At 56.3% G+C, this 20698-nt stretch overlaps 1 non-coding gene across 1 annotated transcript; it reads left to right on the top strand.

Moving 5' to 3' along the window:
• Nucleotides 1-18005: 18005 nt before the first annotated feature.
• On the top strand, nt 18006-18113 carry LOC141993068 (U6 spliceosomal RNA). The gene has a single exon (XR_012640761.1). It is a non-coding gene; the product is annotated as a U6 spliceosomal RNA (small nuclear RNA).
• The last annotated feature ends 2585 nt before the right edge of the window (nt 18114-20698 follow it).

The following is a 20698-nucleotide window of genomic DNA, read 5'->3' as shown; positions in this document are numbered from 1 at the left end:
GCAATCATCGAGTGATCCCCCTATCGTCCAGTCCCAGCTTCTGGCAGTCAGAGTTTTAGGGACATCCAGAGCATGAGGTTGCATCCCTGACCATCTTGGCTAATAGCCATGAACTTATCTAATTCGTTTTTGAATCCAGTTGTAGTTTGGGCATTCACAACATCCCCCAGCAATGAGTTCCACAGGTTGTATGTAGAAATACTTTCTTATGTTTGTTTTAAACCTGCAGCCTAGTAATTTCATTGAGTGACCCCTGGCTCTTGTGTTATGAGAAGGAGAAAATAACACGTCCTTATTCACTTTCTCCCCACCAGTCATGATTTTACAGACCTCCATCTCCCCCCTCAGTCATCTCTTTTCCAAGCTGAACAGCCGCAGTCTTTTCAATCTCTCCTCGTCTGGAAGCTGTTTCATACCCTGATCACTTCTGTTGCTCTTTCTGTACCTTTTCCAATTCTAATGTATCTTTCTTGAGATGAGGCAACCAGAACTGCACAGAGTATTCAAGATGTGGGTGTATCGTGGATTTATATAGTGGTATTATGATATTTACTGTTATATTACCTATCCCTTACCCAATGGTTCTTAACATTCTGTTCCCTTTTTTTGACTGTTGCTGCACATTGAGTGGATGTTTTCAGAGAACTATCCACAATGACTCCAAGATCTTTCTTGAATGGTAACAGCTAATTTAGACCTCATAATTTTGTATGTATGCTTGGGGTTATGTTTTCCAAAGTGCATTCCTTTGCATTTATCAACATTGAATTTCATCTGCCATTTTGTTGCCCAGCCACTCAGCTTTGGATTTAATTATCTTGAATAGTTTTGTATTGTCTACAAATGTTGTCAGCTCACTGTTTTGCCCCTTTTTCCAGATCATTTATGAATATGTTGAACCGCACTGGTCCCAGTACAGACCCCTGGGGGACCCCACTATTTAGCCCTCTCCCTTGTGAAAATTGACCGTTTATTCTTACTCTTTGTTTTCTGTCTTTTAACCAGTTACTGATCCATGAAAGGACCTTCCCTCTTATCCCATGACAGCTCACTTTGCAGAAGAGTCTTTGGTGAGGGACTTTGTCAAAGGCTTTCTGAAAATCTAAGTACAGTATATCCACTGGATCCCCCTTGTCCGCATGCTTGTTAAACCCCTAAAACAATTCTAATAGATTGGTGAGGCCTGATTTCCCTTTACAATAGCCATGTAGGCTCTTCCCCAACATAGCATGTTTATCTATGTGTCTGATAATTCTGGTCTTTACTAGAGTTTCTACCAGTTTGCCAGGTACTGAAGTTAGGCTTTCTGGCTTGTAATTGCCAGGATTGTCTCGGGGGAGCCTTTTTTTAGACATCGCTGTCATGTTAGTGATCTTCCACTCATCTGGTACAGAGGCTGATTTAAGTGGTAAGTTACATACCACAGTTAATAGTTCTGCAATTTCATATCTCGGGTTGTTCAGAACTCTTGGATGAATACCATCTGGTCCTGGTGACTTATTACTGTTTAATGTATTGATTTTGTTCCAAAACCTCCTCTAATGACACCTCAGTCTGGGACAGTTCCTCAGATTTGACACCTAAAAAGAATGGCTTAGGTGTGGGAATTTCCCTCTCATCGTCTGCAGTGAAGATCAATGCAAAGAATTAATTTAGCTTCTCTGCAATGGCCTTGTCTTCCTCGAGTGCACCTTTTAGCAACTCAATCATCCAGTGGCCCCACTGATCATTCGTTTGGCAGGCTTCCTGCTGCGGGTGTACTTTAAAACAATTTTCTCTTAATTTTTGTGTCTTTTGATAGTTACATTGGCCACAAAAGAATTTGAAGAGCAATTATACTTTTACACTTGACTTGCCAGAATTGATGCTCCTTTCTGTTTGTCTTAGTAGGATTTGATTTCCAGTGTTTAAAGTTGAGACCTGGGGACCTTGGCATGAGCTGGCCCCTGGTCTGCCAGCATCACACAGGTTTTTGGGGCGTTGGTTTTTTGGAAAGTTTGAAGCTCTGTCATGAAGCACTCAAGCTGTGGGGGATGGGGGAGAGTCTTGGGTAGTTAACAGGTTCACGCCCTGTTGCAAGCCAGATTTTCACAGCTCACTGACTCTGCAAAGGCCCCGGGAGATGGTTCTGCTCACCTAGAACTATGCTTGGACAGAAATCCCTCCACTCCTTGGCATGATGGATGGGGACTGCGCGTGTGCACACACTGGATAGTAGCCATGCACTTGGTCTCCTACACACACACCCATGCAGGCCCACCCATGCAGACACATGCACACATATGGGATGGTTGCACCCACACAGGAGTGTAGCCATGTTCACACACACATACACCCATGCAGGCCCCCCCACCCCAGGCAGACACACACGGGATAGTCACACCCCCCCCATGGACATGCGTGCGTGCGTGCGTGCGTGCGCGCGCGCACACACACACACACAAAGGACAGTAGCCATGCTCTCACACACACACCTGCACACTCATGCACTGGATACTCGCCCCCTGTGTGTGCACACAATCGATGGTAGTAGGGTTGCCACCCATCCAGTTTTTGGCTTCTGTGTCCAGATACCAGATGCCTGGCTTTTGGGAACCTGGCAACCCTCAATGGCACCTGAAGGAAATCCTTGGTTAGCACATGGCACGGGGCGGCACCAGCCCTGGCTCAGCCAGGCCACCTCCCACGTGCAGGCAGGCGCCTGGAGATGGTCCAGTGAGCGAGGGGAGGAGAGAGCAATGGGGCGGGGTCTTGGGGGAACAGGTGGGGCGGAGGCAGGCCTCGAGGTCCGGTTACTAGGAATTCGAAAGGTGGCAACCCTAGTAGCTGAGCTCACACTCACATGTACACATGTGAGCGAGCATGCACACACACTGGATGACAGCCCTGAGATCTCTCTCTGACACACACACATGCGTGTGCACACATCCTGAATGGTGGCCATGCTCACACAGAGGTGCACACACACGTACCCTGGCTGGTTGCCATATTCACACGTGTGTGCACGCGTCCACACACACACACACACACATGCGCGCGATGGTCGCCGTGCACTCTCTCTCTCTCTGTTCTCTCCTTCCCTGGCTCCTCGGCCTCACTGACAGGGCAAACACACAGGCTGGGGTCAGAGGAGCCAGGCCCACTCGTGCCTGGTGCTCTCTCCTGGGCAGCCTGCCTGCCACGCTCCCTCTCACCCCGCCTGGCTCGCGGGGGCCTGCAGCCCTGGCTCTGTTACGCATGCAGATCCGCCCAGCTTCCCAGACAAGCGCCACGGCCACAACTCTCCTGCTGCCGCAGCTCCGAGCCACGTGCTGCCTCCCCGCGCAGGCTGCTCAGCAGATGGCCACCGTTTGTCAATCAGAGCACGGCCGGCAGCCAAATTAGGGCAATTTGCTATTTTCCTTAACTAACTGGAGCACGCTTCGTGCTCGGTCCATCTGCCTCCTCTGAGCCACGAGGCCTCGCGGCTGCACTACACCATGGGAGAGAGCGGACCGGGGTGGTGGGGCAGCAGTGTCAGCACCAGCGTCAGGGCTGCTGGGAGCTGCGACCCCCTGCGGGAGTGGGGTGCCCAGTACTGTGCCCAGCCAGCGCCCAGTGATAGTGTCTGTCAGACCCCAAGCTGGGGCACTGGCCTGATGGAACCCGCTGAGTGACGGGACCCACCTCTGCTGGGCTTGGCCTGAGGCTCCAGGGGGAGCTGCTGGAAATGGGTTAATGATCCATTAACCAGAGGGTTAATGATCATAGAATATCAGGGGTGGAAGGAACCTCAGGAGGCCATCTAGTCCAACCCCCTGCTCAGAGCAGGACCAATCCCCAACTAAATCATCCCAGATGGGGCTTTGTCAAGCCTGACCTTAAAAATATCTAAGGAAGGAGATTCCACCACCTCCCTAGGTAACCCATTCCAGTGTTTCACTACCCTCCTAGTGAAAAAGTTTTTCCTAACATCCAACCTAAACCTCCCCCACTGCAACTTGAGACCATTGCTCCTTGTTCTGTCATCTGGTACCACTGAGAACAGTCTAGATCCATCCTCTTTGGAACCCCCTTTCAGGTAGTTGAAAGCAGCTATCAAATCCCCCCTCATTCTTCTCTTCCGCAGACTAAACAATCCCAGTTCCCTCAGCCTCTCCTCATAAGTCCTGTGTTCCAGTCCCCTAATCATTTTTGTTGCCCTCCGCTGGACGCTATCCAATTTTTCCACATCCTTCTTGTAGTGTGGGGCCCAAAACTGGACACAGTACTCCAGATGAGGCCTCACCAATGTCGAATAGAGGGGAACGATCACGTCCCTCGATCTGCTGGCAATGCCCCTACTTACACAGCCCAAAATGCTGTTAGCCTTCTTGGCAACAAGGGTACACCGTTGACTCATATCCAGCTTCTCATCCACTCTAACCCCAGGTCCTTTTCTGCAGAACTGCTGCCGAGCCACTCGGTCCCGAGTCTGTAGCAGTGCATGGGATTCTTCCGTCCTAAATGCAGGACTCTGCACTTGTCCTTGTTGAACCTCATCAGATTTCTTTTGGCCCAATCCTCTAATTTGTCTAGGTCCCTCTGTTTCCTATCCCTACCCTCCAGCGTATCTACCTCTCCTTCCAGTTTAGTGTCATCTGCAAACTTGCTGAGGGTGCAATCCACGCCATCCTCCAGATCATTAATGAAGATATTGAACAAAACCGGCCCGAGGACTGACCCTTGGGGCACTCCACTTGATACCGGCTGCCAACTAGACATGGAGCCATTGATCACTACCCGTTGAGCCCAACGATGTAGCCAGCTTTCTATCCACCTTATCGTCCATTCATCCAGCCCATACTTCTTTAACTTGCTGGCAAGAATACTGTGGGAGACCGTATCAAAAGCTTTGCTAAAGTCAAGGAACAACACGTCCACTGCTTTCCCCTCATCCACAGAGCCAGTTATCTTGTCATAGAAGGCAATTAGATTAGTCAGGCATGACTTGCCCTTGATGAATCCATGCTGACTGTTCTGGATCACTTTCCTCTCCTCTAAGTGCTTCAGAATTGATTTCTTGAGGACCTCCTCCATGATTTTTCCAGGGACTGAGGTGAGGCTGACTGGCCTGTAGTTCCCAGGATCCTCCTCCTTCCCTTTTTTAAAGATGGGCACTACGTTAGCCTTTTTCCAGTCGTCCGTGACCTCCCCAATCGCCATGAGTTTTCAAAGATAATGGCCAATGGCTCTGCGATCCCACCCGCCAACTCCTTTAGCACACTCGGATGCAACGCATCTGGCCCCATGGACTTGTGCTCGTCCAGCTTTTCTAAATAGCCCTGAACCACTTCTTCCTTCACAGAGGGCTGGTCACCTCCTCCCCATGCTGTGCTGCCCAGTGCAGCAGTCTGGGAGCTGACCTTGTTTGTGAAGACAGAGGCAAAAAAAGCATTGAGTACATTAGCTTCTTCCACATCCTCTGTCACTAGGTTGCCTCCCTCATTCAGTAAGGGGCCCAGACTTCCCTTGACTTTCTTCTTGTTGCTAACATACCAGAAGAAACCCTTCTTGTTACTCTTAACATCTCTTGCTAGCTGCAACTCCAGGTGTGATCTGGCCTTCCTGATTTCACTCCTGCATGCCCGAGCAATATTTTTATACTCCTCCGTGGTCATTTGTCCAAGCTTCCACTTCTTGTAAGCTTCTTTTTTGTGTTCCATTCATCTGCTGGAATGGCTGGGACGTAACCTTGGGGCTTCCCTCTCCCCATTACACGGACGGGCTGCCAGTGGGTCAGGTCCTGCCAGCTCCACTGGGGTCTCTGTGAAGCAAAGGCCCTGCTACAGGTGGGGCAGAGCCATCAGGGCATAGGAGGCAACTCGCAGAGCAGCCGTATTGTCTGTGGTTGGCTCCTGTTATTTGTCTCATCCCAGCGCACCTAGGTGCCAGGCCCCCGCTGTGCTGTATGGACACAGAGCAGAAAGACCGCCCTGCCCCAGAGAGCTGCCAGTCGAAGCATAAGCCAAAGGCATGGCATGGGGGGAATGGGGTCTGGAGCATGGCATGGGGGGAATGGAGAGGGAATGAGGGGGGGTGGAGGGGAGCCCTGGCATGGGATGAGGGAGGGGAGCCCCAGCATGGCATGGGGGGAGAATGGTTGAGAGGCAAAGGGAGGGGAGGGGAGGGGAGGGGGTCCAGGTATGGCATGTGGCAGGTATGTGGGCTGAAGCAGGGCATGGGGGAAATGGAGGGGAGGGGAGGGGAAGGGAAGGGAAGGGAGCCTAGAGTGGCGTGGGGTAATGGGGTCTGTGTGGGGCCCTGGGCTGGAGGGCAGCATTGCAGGGTTTGAGAGAGGCAGTGTTCCTCTCTCATCCATCTCTGTGGTCCCTGGATGGGGAGGGGTCTGGGCTCCACTCAGCTTGAGGTCCCAGTCTCTGTCCGGTGTGTCCTCAGCCCTCACTAGGCAAACAGTAGCGCAGGCTCTGCCCAGCCCCTGGCAGTCCAGGGAGCGCTGGCCTGTTTCCTTGGCCCCGGGCTGCCTGTGCCCCCCTGGCTGCTCGCCGAGGGCCGGCTGCAGGAGGGATGTCACAGCAAAGCTTGGGTTGCTCACTGGGTCTCACCTCCTGGCTTCCGCGAGCTGAGAGGACCCCAGCAGCATGGGTAGAGATGGGCTGACAGAGCAGGCGTATGCCGCCCTGGCTCGCTCTCTGGGAGCGGTATGGGGCCAGCAGCTCTCAGCCACTGGGGGCATGTGCCCTGCGCTGGTGCCCATGGGAGGTGGGCCGCTGCAGCAGCCAGGCTGAGCGGGTGTGTGCTCTGCCCTGGCCATGTCTCCTCTGCCCATCTGTGACGCAGCAGGGCGGGGGGCGGATTTGACCTGGGGATGTTGCAGGGGAGTTTCACTGGGGATGGGAGACTTCACCCGAGGGAAGATACCTGAGCCTGTAACCTGAGCCAGGAAGGGGGTTGGGGCCAGGTGACACCTTCTGCCTTGGGAAACTGGACAAAGGCTGGAGGAGGAGCTGGGGGGAGGCTGGGGGAGACGGCTGGAGGGGTTTCTAGTTTTGGCAAGTTGGCTGGGGAAGAGGAGGGAGCCCCAAGGCTGGGGTCTAATCTCCCTGCCCCCCAGAAGGGCCTGACTAAGGGATCCTGTTTATGCCTGCAAGCTCTGGTTTGAACTGTGTTCCTGTTGTCTCTAATAAACCTGTTTTACCAGCTGGCTGAGAATCACAGTGAATCGCAGGAAGTGGGGATGCAGGACCCTGACTCCCCCTCAGGCCGCGACACCAGCTCACACAGTCCCCCCAGAGAGCACTAACGAGCCTTCGGATGTCCACGGCGGCTGCAGACACAGGGACTCATTAGCTGCTTTTGGGGCCAGTGAGGCAGCTGTGGCCCTGGCTAGGCCTTCATTAAACTGCCGGCTGATCAGCCAACCCACCGGCATATTAATGAAGAATCTTCCTGCAGCTGAATGCCCTTCCGGCCCCCGGCTGCACTTCCAAAGCCCTCAATTAGCCGCTTAGCATAGACAAGCCTGCAGCACCGCTGGCCAGGCACGCTGTGCGGGCGGGCACTGGGCTGACTCGCCGTCCGTCCGTCGTCCCAGTCTGTCTCCATCTCTCTGCCACGCGTCTCCATCTCCCCTGCGGTGTCCTTCTGCCGCGGGCCCCGGGGGCCCCTTCGCTTCTCTGAGCAGGGGACCCGCAACTCGACCCACCTGGCCTGGCCATCAGGGGTATTCGTCCGTCTTAGCACAGCCTGGGGCATGAGGCTGCGCTGTGCGGCTGCCCAGGGCAGCGTGCTGGGGCTGGGCCCTGTGGGTGGGGCGGGCCCTGTGGCACCCCTGGGGTGACATTCTGGGCTCTGCGGCTGGGCTGGGCCCAGATGAACAGCAGCCCCCCTTTCGCCCTGGAAAGGCCCAGCCTCGTCCTTGCACCCACGAGACCCTTATGAAGCCTGATGGCTTCCATCCTCCCCATGTTGGCTCTTCCCAAGTTGCTAACACGGAGCTCAGGGAAATCAGGACCACGCCAGGCCAGAGCAGCGTGGCAAGCGCACACCAGCCATGGGCACAGAGCAGGGCCTGGAGATGCTGTATGGGACCTGCACCGCTGCCTGCAGCATAGTGAGCCCCTCCTGGCTGGCCAGAGGGAATCACCATCATCCCTGCAGAGACGGCAGCCTCAGGCCCTGCCACACACAGGAGCCAGCTGCTCCCAGACTCCAGCCCACAGCACCAGTGGCTTTCCTGAACGGCGGTCACTCCCGACCACCCAGTGCTGGGCATGGGGCCAGCCTGAGGGACAGGCACTGCTGGTCTGCAGCAAGGGCCCAGCGCCTGGCGTCATCACAGCTTTCGTGTCCCAAAAAGTCCTTTTCTGGCCCTCATGGTTGTGATTAAATCTTGAAAAACCTGCCCCTGTCGTTACCTGCAGCATCTGCCTGGGTCTGCAGGGAGCCTGCAACGGTCGCTCTGAGAGCAGGAGCAGCCCCTGTCATTACCCATGTTGCAATGCCTGCCTGGGTCTGCAGGGAGCCTGCAACAGTCGCTCTGAGAGTGGGAGCCTCCCCCGTCATTACCCGTGTTGCAATGCCTGTCTGGGTCTGCAGGGAGCCTGCAACGGTCGCTCTGAGAGCGGAAGCCGCCCCCATCAATACTTGCAATGCGATGTCTGCGTGTGTCTCCAGAGAGCCTGCGATGGTCGTTCTGAGAGCGGGAGCTGCCCCCGTCATTACCTGTGCTGCAACGTCTACCTGGGTTTGCAGAGAGCCTGCGACAGTCGCTCAGACAGCGGGAGCCACCCCTGTTGTAGCGCACACTGCGAAGTCTGCCTGGGTCTGCAGAGAGCCTGTGATGGTCGCTCTGAGAGTGGGAGCTGCTCCCTTTGTAACCTGTGCTGTGACGTCTGCCTGGGTCTGCAAGGGAGCCCGCGACGGTTGCTCTGAGACCGGCAGCCACACGTGTCTTCATGGGGTGTGATCTCCAAGACCCACTGTTCTGAGGGAATTCTGGCCCTGCCAATCCAACAGAGCGTGGGTCACGGGGCAGAGCCATGAAGCATCAGGTCCCAGATTGGCTCACGCCAGCCCTGCCTTGGCAAGGTTATTGAGAAGCAAACTGGCTCCATGTCACTGGCCTCTGCCGGGATCCTGGCCCCGGCCAGTGTGACCCCAGGACCTGGCACAGCACGGCACGAAACTGCCCTGGCTGCGCTGGTGAAGACTCTGCTCGATACAGACGCCATCAGATGTCTCTGCCCTATCCTCCTGTGCTGGCCCCTCTCTGCAGGAATTGCACTGGTCAGACCCCTCCTTTCCAGCAGGCCTTGAGAGCCACCCCTGGGCTCGCCCCACTCCTGTCATGGAGCTCAGATGTGCTCGGCTGGTCACGGCTCTCTGTGCAGCCGTCCATCTCCCATTTGCTCCACATGGGGAGGAGAATGGAGCCTGCAGCACCCAGGAGAGATGTGGGGCGGGACGACTCCCTGGCCTGGCCTGGCCTGGCCTGGCCTGAGGGCTCAGGAGGGAGTTGCAGCTGGTCGTGATGCAGCTGCCATCTCTGGAGTGGGCTGGGGACAGCATGTTCCTGCAGAGCTCTGTGCCCTGCCCTGGCCCCATGCTCCCCACCGGCCCCAGGAGGCGCACCTGGCCTACAAGGCACTCAGTGGGGGTGCAGGGTCCCGCCAGCCTGGGTGAAGCCACTGTCTGGGAAGGGTTTGTCCATAGGCAATGCCTGCTGCCTGCCACTCCGTAGGCGCAGCCCACTGGGTGGGTTAGGCTCCTCTGCTGGACTGTCCTGCTCCCTGCTGAGGTCCCATGTGGGCCGTGTGGGAACCCCAGCACTGGCTGCCCCGGCCGTGCATGGCACAGCAGTTCTGCTGGGAGGGGCTGTCCGGGAGCGGGATATTGCACTTCCCAGGCAACGCTGACACTCAGACGTTGTCCTCGCCAGGCGGCAGCAGAGCTGCATCCCTTACACTCAAAGTGTGTGTTTGTCACAACAGGTTTGTCAGCTCTGAGCAATTCCCGTGCACCCCTATAATCTGGGTGCCAGTCAGCCCCTTAACAGCTACCTTGGTGGGAAGTGATTTCCCAGCCAGCCCAGGGCTTTGTCACTCGGCACAAATATTTAATCAGACGCTATAATCATGCTGTCAGCAGATCCCTCCCACCTGTGTGCTTGGCCCGCCGCGCTGCACAGCCCAGCTGCTTCGTGGTGCCACAGAGAGGGAGGCAGAGCTCTGCCCAGGGGCCTGCCCCCTCCAGAACCAGAACCTGCTCTGGGTCTGGGGCAACTGCTCCCATCCCGCCCTCTGCAAGGGCATGGGCACAGCAGCCCTCTGGGCCAAGCCAGGAGAGCCCACCTCTGTTATGGCCCATTGCCACCACTGCCATTTCCCATGTGCTCAGTGGGGCTGGATCAATGGGGCAAAGCAAGTCGGACAAGAACTCGTTCCCTGGGTGGCGTTTGATGTGTTCCCCCTCCCAGGTGTGGCAGCTACAGGAAGGTCTGAGGGGAGAATGAAGGGCATGGAGCAGAGGGCGTCCTTAGAAAGATGCCAAGCAAAACACTGTTGCCTGTGGGAGGTCCTGGCAGCTCACAAAGTCTGTGGCTGCCTGAAGCAGCAGGCGAGGGGCCTGCGTGTCTTGGGGGGGTGGAGTGAGGCTCAGGCTCCAGGAGGGAGCAGCAACACTGAACAAACACAGGACAATCTTCCCCCAAAGGCTGCTTTGAATTCCCCAGTGAGTGGCAGAGGAACGTAGTTACTGGCAGACTGGAGACCTGGCTAGCCCACGTCCTGCCTCCAACAGAAGTTGCAGAGGAAGATGAATTCTTCCAGTCCATCCTCAAATCTAAGTGCTTGGCCTTGACTTCCTGAGGCAGTGAGTTCCACAGTCTGATTATGCAGTAAATGGAGAAGTATTTCCTTTGGCCAGTTTGAATAGTCATCAGTGCGGGGTTGGGGGAGAGCTGACCCTGCGCGCCAGTGCCCGACCACAGGCTGAGTGCAACGTTCAATCCACACCAGCGTCGGCTGGGTTAGCTCCCTACACTGTGTGGGTTTGTCTGTACTCCCTGGCTGGCTCGTCCCACGTCAGCCAGGGCCCCATGCTGGGGGCGTGGGCCTGGCCCTGGAGAACCGGAGCCGACCAGAATGAGGCTGCGTAATTGAGGCATCCAGGAGCCTTGTGCAGGGTCTCAGAAAATTTTCCAACTTCAAATAAGGCAAAATTCCTCCGAGAAGTGAGCCAGGTCCTGACGCGTCTCGCACTCCCAGCTGGGGCACTAAACGCAGGCAGCGGCTTGAGTCAGGGCCAGAGGCTCCGGTTAATAGCAGAGACATCCACCCACGTGACTGCTTCATTTTTCAGCCAACCAGGTGGGCTGGCGAGGCCACGCTGAGAAGTGGCAGGTGTAAAACACGAGCCAGTGTCTGTGCGGCACAGTAAGAAAAGCAGCAAGCCGTGCTGGCTCATCGAGCAGGAGCAGAGATTGATCGCGGGCCGTGGCAGCATGTAGCGACTCTGGCTGCACATCCCGGGGGGGTTAGTGCAGAGACAAATTAACAGGAACCTCCCAGCCTCAGCTCCTTGCCACAAACAAGCAACATCCAGAGCCCTGCTCCACGGGGGCTTCCTGCCAGTGGCACCAATGCTGAGGCTCTGAACTTCGGCCCGGACTCCTGCCTGGCTGCTGTGAACCCATGGCTCCCAGGGGGTCAGACACCACAGCTGTGCATGCCCCCAGGGACCCCCCACCCGGCCCCCAGGGCGCCAGACACCACAGCTGTGCATGCCCCCAGGGACCCCCCCGCCTGGCCCCCAGGGAGCCAGACACCACAGCTGTGCATGCCCCCAGGGACCCCCCGCCCGGCCCTAGGGTGCCAGACACCACAGCTGTGCATGCCCCCAGGGACCCCCTGCCCACCGCCGGGGAGCCCGACACCACAGCTGTGCATGCCCCCAGGGACCCCCCGCCCACCGCCGGGGAGCCCGACACCACAGCTGTGCATGCCCCCAGGGACCCCCCGCCCAGCCCTAGGGCGCCAGACACCACAGCTGTGCATGCCCCCAGGGACCCCCCGCCCGGCCCTAGGGCGCCAGACACCACAGCTGTGCATGCCCCCCAGGGATCCCCGCCCAGCCCTAGGGCGCCAGACACCACAGCTGTGCATGCCCCCAGGGACCCCCTGCCCGGCCCTAGGGCGCCAGACACCACAGCTGTGCATGCCCCCAGGGACCCCCCGCCCGGCCCTAGGGCGCCAGACACCACAGCTGTGCCTGTCCCCAGGGAGCCCCCACCCGGCCCCCGGACACCACAGCTGTGCATGCCCCCAGGGACCCCCCACCCGGCCCCCAGGGCGCCAGACACCACAGCTGTGCATGCCCCCAGGGACCCCCCTGTGACGATGTGACGCAGCAGGGAGGGGGGAGTGTTGACCTGGGAATGTGCCCTGGGGACGGGAGACCTGAGAGCCTGTCACCTGAGCCAGGAGGGGGAGGGGGAGGTGACACCTCTGCCCAGGAATGTGGACGGAGGCTGCAGCAGGGAACCTGCTCGGTGGGTTTAGTTTCAGTTTGGGGCTGGGTGGAGGAACACAGGGAACCCCAGGGCTGGGGTCTAAGCTCCCTGCTCCCCCAGAAGGACTTCACTGAGGGGTCCTGGGTGTACCCACAAGCTCTGTTTTGGACTGTGTTCCTGTTGTCCAATAAACCTTCTGTTTTACTGGCTGGCTGAGAGTCTCAGTGAATCCCAGGAAGAGGGGTGCAGGGCCTGGACTCCCCCACACTCCGTGACACCCCCCGCCTGGCCCCCAGGGAGCCAGACACCACAGCTGTGCATGCCCCCAGGGACCCCCCGCCCAGCCCTAGGGCACCAGACACCACAGCTGTGCATGCCCCCAGGGACCCCCCGCCCGGCCCTAGGGCGCCAGACACCACAGCTGTGCATGCCCCCAGGGACCCCCTGCCCGGCCCTAGGGCGCCAGACACCACAGCTGTGCATGCCCCCAGGGACCCCCCGCCCGGCCCTAGGGCGCCAGACACCACAGCTGTGCCTGTCCCCAGGGAGCCCCCACCCGGCCCCCGGACACCACAGCTGTGCATGCCCCCAGGGACCCCCCGCCCGGCCCCCAGGGAGCCAGACACCACAGCTGTGCATGCCCCCAGGGAGCCCCCGCCCCCCCCCCGCCCCCGGGGTGCCTGACACCACAGCTCGTGCACACGTTGGTAGTCACCAGTGCTAGCCCACAGTTCCCAGGGCCTGCATGAGCCGACCCTTCTGCATCCCAGGACAGCCACAAGCCACCTGCTGGTGATGCTCCAGCCGCCTGCGTTTTAACCCGTCATGGCCCGTGGCCTGTGCCGACGTTCGGCTCAGCATGCAGCTAGGCGGCCACCGGCCCATGCCAGGGTTCAGTTTGAGCTGTGTTCGAGGCATGCAAGGCCCAGGATTTTGGCAAAGCTGCAGTTCTATGATGAGGTCTCCGGAAGGTGGGCGTTAACCGGGCCGCTGTCCCATGCAGGGGGTGCCTCAAGCACCAGAAGATGAAGGGTGGGACGGCAGTTCCCCAGCTCCCTGCCCCTCCTGTGAGGAGCTCAGCTGGGTGCTCACAACTGCCCCAACACAGAGCCCTGCGTGACCGTAACCTGAGCTAGCGCGGCATCCCTCCCCGACCGGCAAGAGCCCGCAGTGGCACAGAGCCTGGGGCAGACGGGCTGGCGTCGCAGGAGCACACACCGGGCGGAGCTGGAACCGGCCCTGCACCAGGCCCCGAGGCGGATGGGTGAGTCTGCATTCTGACACTCCATTTGGGGCTGGGCCCAGGGAGCAGCCCAGGGAGGCAGCGGCAGGCCCCGGGCATCCCTGGGGCCAGGATTTGCGGGCTCCTTTCTTGCTGCCTGGGGCCCAGGACACACACACACACCCCGGCTCAGAGCGGTTAGGGCATCGCCTGGGAGGCGGGCGGCCGGTTTGTCCCTATGGTGCTGCCCGCGGGGAGAAGGGATTTGAACAGCGTGCCCCAAGCCCTGGGCTAGAGGCTAATCAGACGGGGACTCCCCCAGGCTCCCAGGGAAGCTGTTTCCCTGTGGACACACAATGAAAGAGCCGCTGGGCCAGAGCATGCAAGCTCCCCGGCATGAGCGGAAGCTGTAGCGCCCCCGGCAGGCGATGGTGTGATGCTGGGCCCGGAAAACGTAATTGGGCGAGTGAGTGACACTCACACTGACGTGTGGTACAACGTGCCTGGGGACTGGGAACTCATGGACCAGAACTAGGGTGCTGGAAATCAGGCCTAAGGAGTGGACGAAAATAACAAGAGGCTGAGCTGCTGCACCCACCCCCCACTCCCCTTTTGGGGTCCTCTCAAAGAGTCCTGGGGTCACTGACAGTCCTGGAGACTGAAAGATGCTAGAGGGGGGAGGAACATGGCTGCCAGCCTGGCCATGTCCTGGCCTGGGATCCTCTGTGGCACCCCTGGGCCTTCCTGGCCCCGGCCCTGGCCCTGAGAGACGCCCCCTGCGTCAGTGCCAGGGAGCAGCGTCAACAGAGAGCCTGAGGGAGCCCCATAGCCCCGGGCGAGGACACTAGCCGAGAGGTAGCGGAGCCCTGGTCAAAGCCCGTCTCCCCTCAGGCCGAGGGGCATCTCCCAGGGAGTGATGGGGGCAGCCATGGTCCCCCTCCTCGCCCCACCTAGTGTAAGGGAGCCTACGGGGCCTCGGCCCAGGGGAGCTCTGAGCACGCCTACAGCGGGAGCCGTGCACCGGCGCCCTTCGGGAATCTGGCCCTGCATGCTGGAGAGGCACTGTGTCCCTGGGAGAGTTGGTCCAATTGTTAATCCCGGTGTAATTTGTGACAGTCCCAATCTGAATTGTCTTGTTCACCTTCCAGCCATTGACCTCGTCCAGCTGCCGACTGAGGAGCTGTCTCTGATCACAGCTCTCCTCCCCAGGCTGTGCCCACCTCACCCCTGTCCTTGGCCTGAGCCCCGTGAGCACCTCGCTGGAGCATTCAGCTCACGCCCAGGGGCCCGAGACCCGCCCCAGTTGCCCGCCGACTGAGCCCACAGCTGGGCCCCCATTGAGCAGCTCTGATGAGGCAGCTGCATCCCAAGGGGCCCTAGGCCACGGCTGCTCTGCACTGGCAGGAAGCACAGAGCTGGGAGGGCCGGGCAGGGATGATGATTGCAAAGCAGGTTTAGGGCTTTGCAGTTCATGTGCAGAACTGGGCTTGCAAGGAACAGAGCACTTTGGCTAATTAGAGCTGCCATGCTGCCAGGCAGATGCCCCAGACGAACGACTGTAGTCAACAGGCCTGGCACATTCCAGCCACACGCGGCCAGACGTCTGGATCCCAGGCCCGTGCCTGACTCCACGCCTCGGAGGAGCCAGCACGGCTCACAGCAGCAAGGCATTCTCGCGCTGGCCCTCAGCTGTGCCCTGTACCCACACCGGCATGGCTGCGGGACGCACCCCCTGCCTGGGTGCTGGAACAGACAGGCTCAGCCAAAGTCAGGGCTGGAAACAGCAGATCCTGAGAGGCCATGGCTGCAGGAAGGGGGGCTGGGGGTCCTCTGGGGATGGAAAGAGCTGGGGGGCAAGTGGCTGTGGTAGAGCGATGAGCAGCACCTGTGTCAGCTCAGCCCCTACTGTGGAGAACCAGTCAGCTTTGAGGCTCACAGGCTCCCCATCAGGCTGGGCTCTGGCTCCCTGTGAATAAAAGGACCCTTTTGTTGTGCACAGATCGGGAGCGTGCGAGAGGGGACGTATGACCTCTTGGGGTGCCTGGGGCTGTGTTACATTATCTTAACTACGGGGTGGGGGCTCGAGCTGGCTCTGTTTTGTGTTGTGAAGGGGAACCCCAGGACACGGAACCGGCCCTTGTTGCTGCTGACTACGCTGGGCCGAAGGGTTACACCACGTTAGCCCATCTCTGGCTGTGTCCAGCGTCACGTCAGCCATGGGGGGGCAGGGCTGGGCCAAGCCAGGCCTCTCAGTCTCTGCACGGCGCCTGCTCCTGGCCCAGGGCAGGCCGGACCCAGGCCTGCCAGCCTCCCTCAGACGCAGGGGATGCGGATCATGAGGGCCAGCGGAACAGAGCCCACGGCCGACCACTTGACGTGAAGGATCTTCCTAAGACATTGTTGGTGACACCTCTCCAGATTCTTGAAGTGCTGTCGATAGGTCACCCAGGTTAGAACACAAGAACATAGGAACGGCCAAACTGGGTCAGACCAAAGGTCCATCCAGCCCAGTGTCCTGTCTGCCGACAGTGCCCAATGCCAGGTGCCCCAGAGGGAGTGAACAGAACAGGGAATCATCAAGTGATCTCTCTCCTGCCATCCATCTCCACCCTCTGACAGACAGAGGCTAGGGACACCATTCCTTACCCATCCTGGCTAATAGCCATTAATGGACTTAACCTCCATGGATTTATCCAGTTCTCTTTTAAACCCTGTTATAGTCCTAGCCTTCACAGCCCCCTCAGGCAAGGAGTTCCACAGGTGGACTGTGCGCTGAGTGAAGAACAACTTCCTTTTGTTTGTTTTAAACCTGCTGCCCATTAATTTCATTTGGTGGCCCCTAGTTCTTATATTATGGGAACCAGTAAATAACTTTTCCTTATTCACTTTCTCCACACCACTCATGATTTTATACACCTCTACCTATCCCCCCTTAGTCTCCTCTTTTCCAAGCTGAAAAGTCCTAGCCTCTTTAATCTCTCCTCATATGGGACCCGTTCCAAACCCCTAATCATTTTAGTTGCCCTTTTCTGAACCTTTTCTAATGCCAGTGTATCTTTTTTGAGATAAGGAGACCACATCTGTACGCAGTATTCAAGATGGATTTATATAAGGATTTATATAAGGGCAATAAGATATTCTCCGTCTTATTCTCTATCCCTTTTTTAATGATTCCTAACATCCCGTTTGCTTTTTTGACTGCCACTGCACACTGCGTGGACATCTTTAGAGAACTATCCACAATGACTCCAAGATCTTTCTCCTGATCAGTTGTAGCTAAATTAGCCCCATCATATTGTATGTATAGTTGGGGTAATTTTTTCCAATGTGCATTACTTTACATTTATCCACATTAAATTTCATTTGCCATTTTGTTGCCCAATCACTTAGTTTTGTGAGATCTTTTTGAATTTCTTCACAGTCTGCTTTGGTCTTAACTATCTTGAGCAGTTTAGTGTCGTCTGCAAACTTTGCCACCTCACTATTTACCCCTTTTCTCCAGATCATTTATGAATAAGTTGAATAGGATTGGTCCTAGGACTGACCCTTGGGGAACACCACTAGTTACCCCTCTCCATTCTGAAAATTTACCATTTATTCCTACCCTTTGTTCCCTGTCTTTTAACCAGTTCTGAATCTATGAAAGGATCTTCCCTCTTATCCCATGACAACTTAATTTACGTAAGAGCCTTTGGTGAGGGACCTTGTGAAAGGCTTTCTGGAAATCTAAGTACAGTATGTCCACTGGATCCCCCTTGTCCACATGGCTGTTGACCCCCTCAAAGAACTCTAATAGATTAGTAAGACATGATCTCCCTTTACAGAAACCATGTTGACTTTTGCCCAACAATTTAGGTTCTTCTATGTGTCTGACAATTTTATTCTTTACTATTGTTTCAACTGATTTGCCCGGTACTGACGGTAGACTTACCGGTCTGTAATTGCCAGGATCACCTCCAGAGCCCTTCTTTAATATTGGCGTTACATTCGCTATCTTCCAGTCATTGGGTACCAGAAGCTGATTTAAAGCATAGGTTACAAACCATAGTTAATAGTTCCGCAATTTCTCATTTGAGTTCTTTCACATCCATAGAGGAGTGTAGGAATAACAGTTGTCTTATAGACCTGGGTCTTGGTGTCCTGTCACGGGCCGTGAAAATGCTTCGGAGCAATTTCCCAAAGGAAGCTCTTGCACACTGGGTCCTGTGCTGGATCTCACTGTCGGTGTTTTGAGAGAGTTGGCTACCGAGGTAGCAGAAGTGCTCGGCTGTCTCCGAAGTCTGACCCTCGATGGTGATTTGTGGTGGCAGCACAGATACTAAAATTGGAACCCTGCAGAGAAGATTAGCACGGCCCCTGCAAAAGGACGACACGCAAATGCATGAGGCCTTCCATATTTTTGATGTTTGTGCCATCCTTGTGCACACTGAAAATGGCCTTCAGTCCACACTGGATTTTTTTGCACAAGTTTTTGCAGAAGCCTAGGACTCTCACTCAATACTGACATGCCTAACGTGCTCCATCAGTCTGCTTCAGTCCTGGCTCTGCAGCTCTATTGTCTTGTGGGTTGGAACATTTGTGTTTTTACGTCTCATGGTAATAAAACTAATGACAGCTTCGCCCTCAGCCGTGCACGCCGGGGTCCCCAACCCACTATTGGACTTCAATCTCTTGTGCCTCATTCTGGGCCTAGCAGCTTGGCCAGCTCTCAGGAACTGTAATCAGTGACTAACTGGAAATCAGTGTAATCAGTACTCACTGAGCGCATCAGATACCTGCTGGCAGGTAGCGGGAGAGCACCCTGCTCAGGGGCCGGAGGGGTGCCAGCTTTGGGGCTGCTCCTGAAAGGGGCCGTTTGTGTTGCTCAGGATGGACATGGCAGGCCCCGCTCAGCTGCAACCCATTGCCACTGGTGTTTAGGGCTGGGTCACGGCAGCACCCCGCTGGGCTGGGGAGGAGGCGAAGGGGAACAAGTGCAGGAGCGTTTCTGTCACTCAGCCTTGCTGGGGGCAGCAGGGGGCCAGAGGGACCTAGCCGTGGCTGAGGAGGGAACTTCTTGGTGAGCTCTGGCAGGTTGCCCCAAGCCTGGGTGGGGTGCTGCTTGGGAGAAGGGACAAGGCCTGGCCTTCCTCCCGCCCCACTCTGTGAATGATGCGACCCACAGGTGGGCTGCTGCCCCGTTGTTGTACCAATAAATTAAAAACCAGCAGGATCTTATTAAAGGGAAAAAGGCAAAATACCACATTTATTGTGAATACAGAAAGAATCATAGTAAGCAGTTAGTTACAGCTGTAACATTCCATTCAATCTCATCTTTATTCACTCATTCATTCATACAAACACACACACACACAGGTTCTGCAAGGTTGTTATCATAGTAAGCAGTTAGTTATAGCTATAACATTCCATTCAATCTCATATTTATTCACACACACACACACACACACACACAGAGGTTCTGCAAGGTTGTCATCATAGTTACCAGCCTTAGAGTTGCTCATGCCAAGCCACTGGCCAGGTGGCCTGGACATGAGGAGGGAGCAGGGCCTTGTCAGATGCTCATCTGATGCTCCTGGAAGTTGGTTTGCAGAATCAGACCCCAAAGTTCTCACCTTTTAAGAGTCTATTTTTATAGGAATTTCTTCCTATGCCAGTCTATGGGAATTGCTTCATCATGCTGTTGCTGAATCAATCAGCAGATAGCACATTCCTGACGGCTCCAAGAAGTTATCTTGTTCTTTGGTTCTCCCATTCTTGAGGCTGTTGGGTGGATTCCAGTCTGCCCTCCGGGGGTCCTCTGGTTATTTCCACTTGACGCCTTCTTCAGCCGATGGACACTGGATTCTTAGGCTGGCACCTCCCTGATCATTCAGTTGTTATCCACACCAAGCATCCGTCCACATACATCCTCTATCTCTATTTTAATCACAATTGTTAATACAACAAAAGGGCGGGGAGTCTCTGGGTGCTGTTTCTGTTGTTAGAGTATTGCTTTGAGTCTCTGTGAATTGCTTTGAGAACAGATTCTGTCTTAGAATGTACTAACACAATTAGCAGCTTGCAAGTTTCACACATAGAGGGAGAGAAACAGTACCAAAACCCAAGAGACCTCTTAATTAGTAATACCCTGGAATTTAAACTATGGGGAATCAAACTCATTTGTGATTTTAATACAGAACTTCTTTAATATGATCCAACACCGTTGCCCTGCTTTGTTCTGGGTGCCTGGGAAAGAGTAGGATGACAGACGTCCTGTTTTTAAAGGGACAGTCCTGTATTTAAGCCCTCCTGAAGGTGTCCCGACTTTTTCTTAAAAATGGGCAAATTGTCCCGTATTTTCTGTCTCCCTCCCATCAGTACTGGCGGGTCCTGCTGCTGGCCAGATCGCTGCTCACCAGCTGCCTGCCCACCAGTGGTGAGTGGGGGGTCCAGTGGCCGCTGATGAGGGTGGGTGTGCAAGGCTGGTGACAGGGCAAAGATGCAGTGCGTGGGGCTGGCCGCTCCCCCTGCTGGTCCGTCAGCGCAGCCCCCGTATTCGGCAGAGGGAATATGGTCACCCTTGGAAAGAGGCTAAAAGTGTCTGGCAAATTTAGTCCTGGATGATGGTGAGGCTGGATTGCCGGCACCATGCTGCACGGGGCCCACTACTGCCCGACCGGTGAGAGCGGGGTGCCTGAGACGGGCTGAGCGTCCCAAGGGGGCGGCTCTGCGTCCCAGGTGCTGCTGCTCTAAGTCAGATGGAACGAAGGGGCCCAGCGTCAAAGGGATTAATGGGACCCTGACATGGTCCAATGCTACACAAGAGTCGGGGTTTGGTGTCCAGAGACCTCCGCCTGGCCCAAGGCAGAGACCCGAAGAAAAGCACCCTCGAGTTTGGAGATTTACAGGTAGGGCATGCAAGGGGAAGGAGCTAACCCAAGTGACAGGGCACGTAATGGAAACGGAATGATTATAAAACAACGGAACCAAACCCCTGGGAGGAGCCC

The sequence above is a fragment of the Natator depressus genome, chromosome 8, assembly GCF_965152275.1.
Source record: "Natator depressus isolate rNatDep1 chromosome 8, rNatDep2.hap1, whole genome shotgun sequence".
NCBI lineage: Eukaryota > Metazoa > Chordata > Testudines > Cheloniidae > Natator > Natator depressus.
Note: the sequence above shows the minus strand (reverse complement) of the source record. Positions and strands in the feature narration are given on the sequence as shown.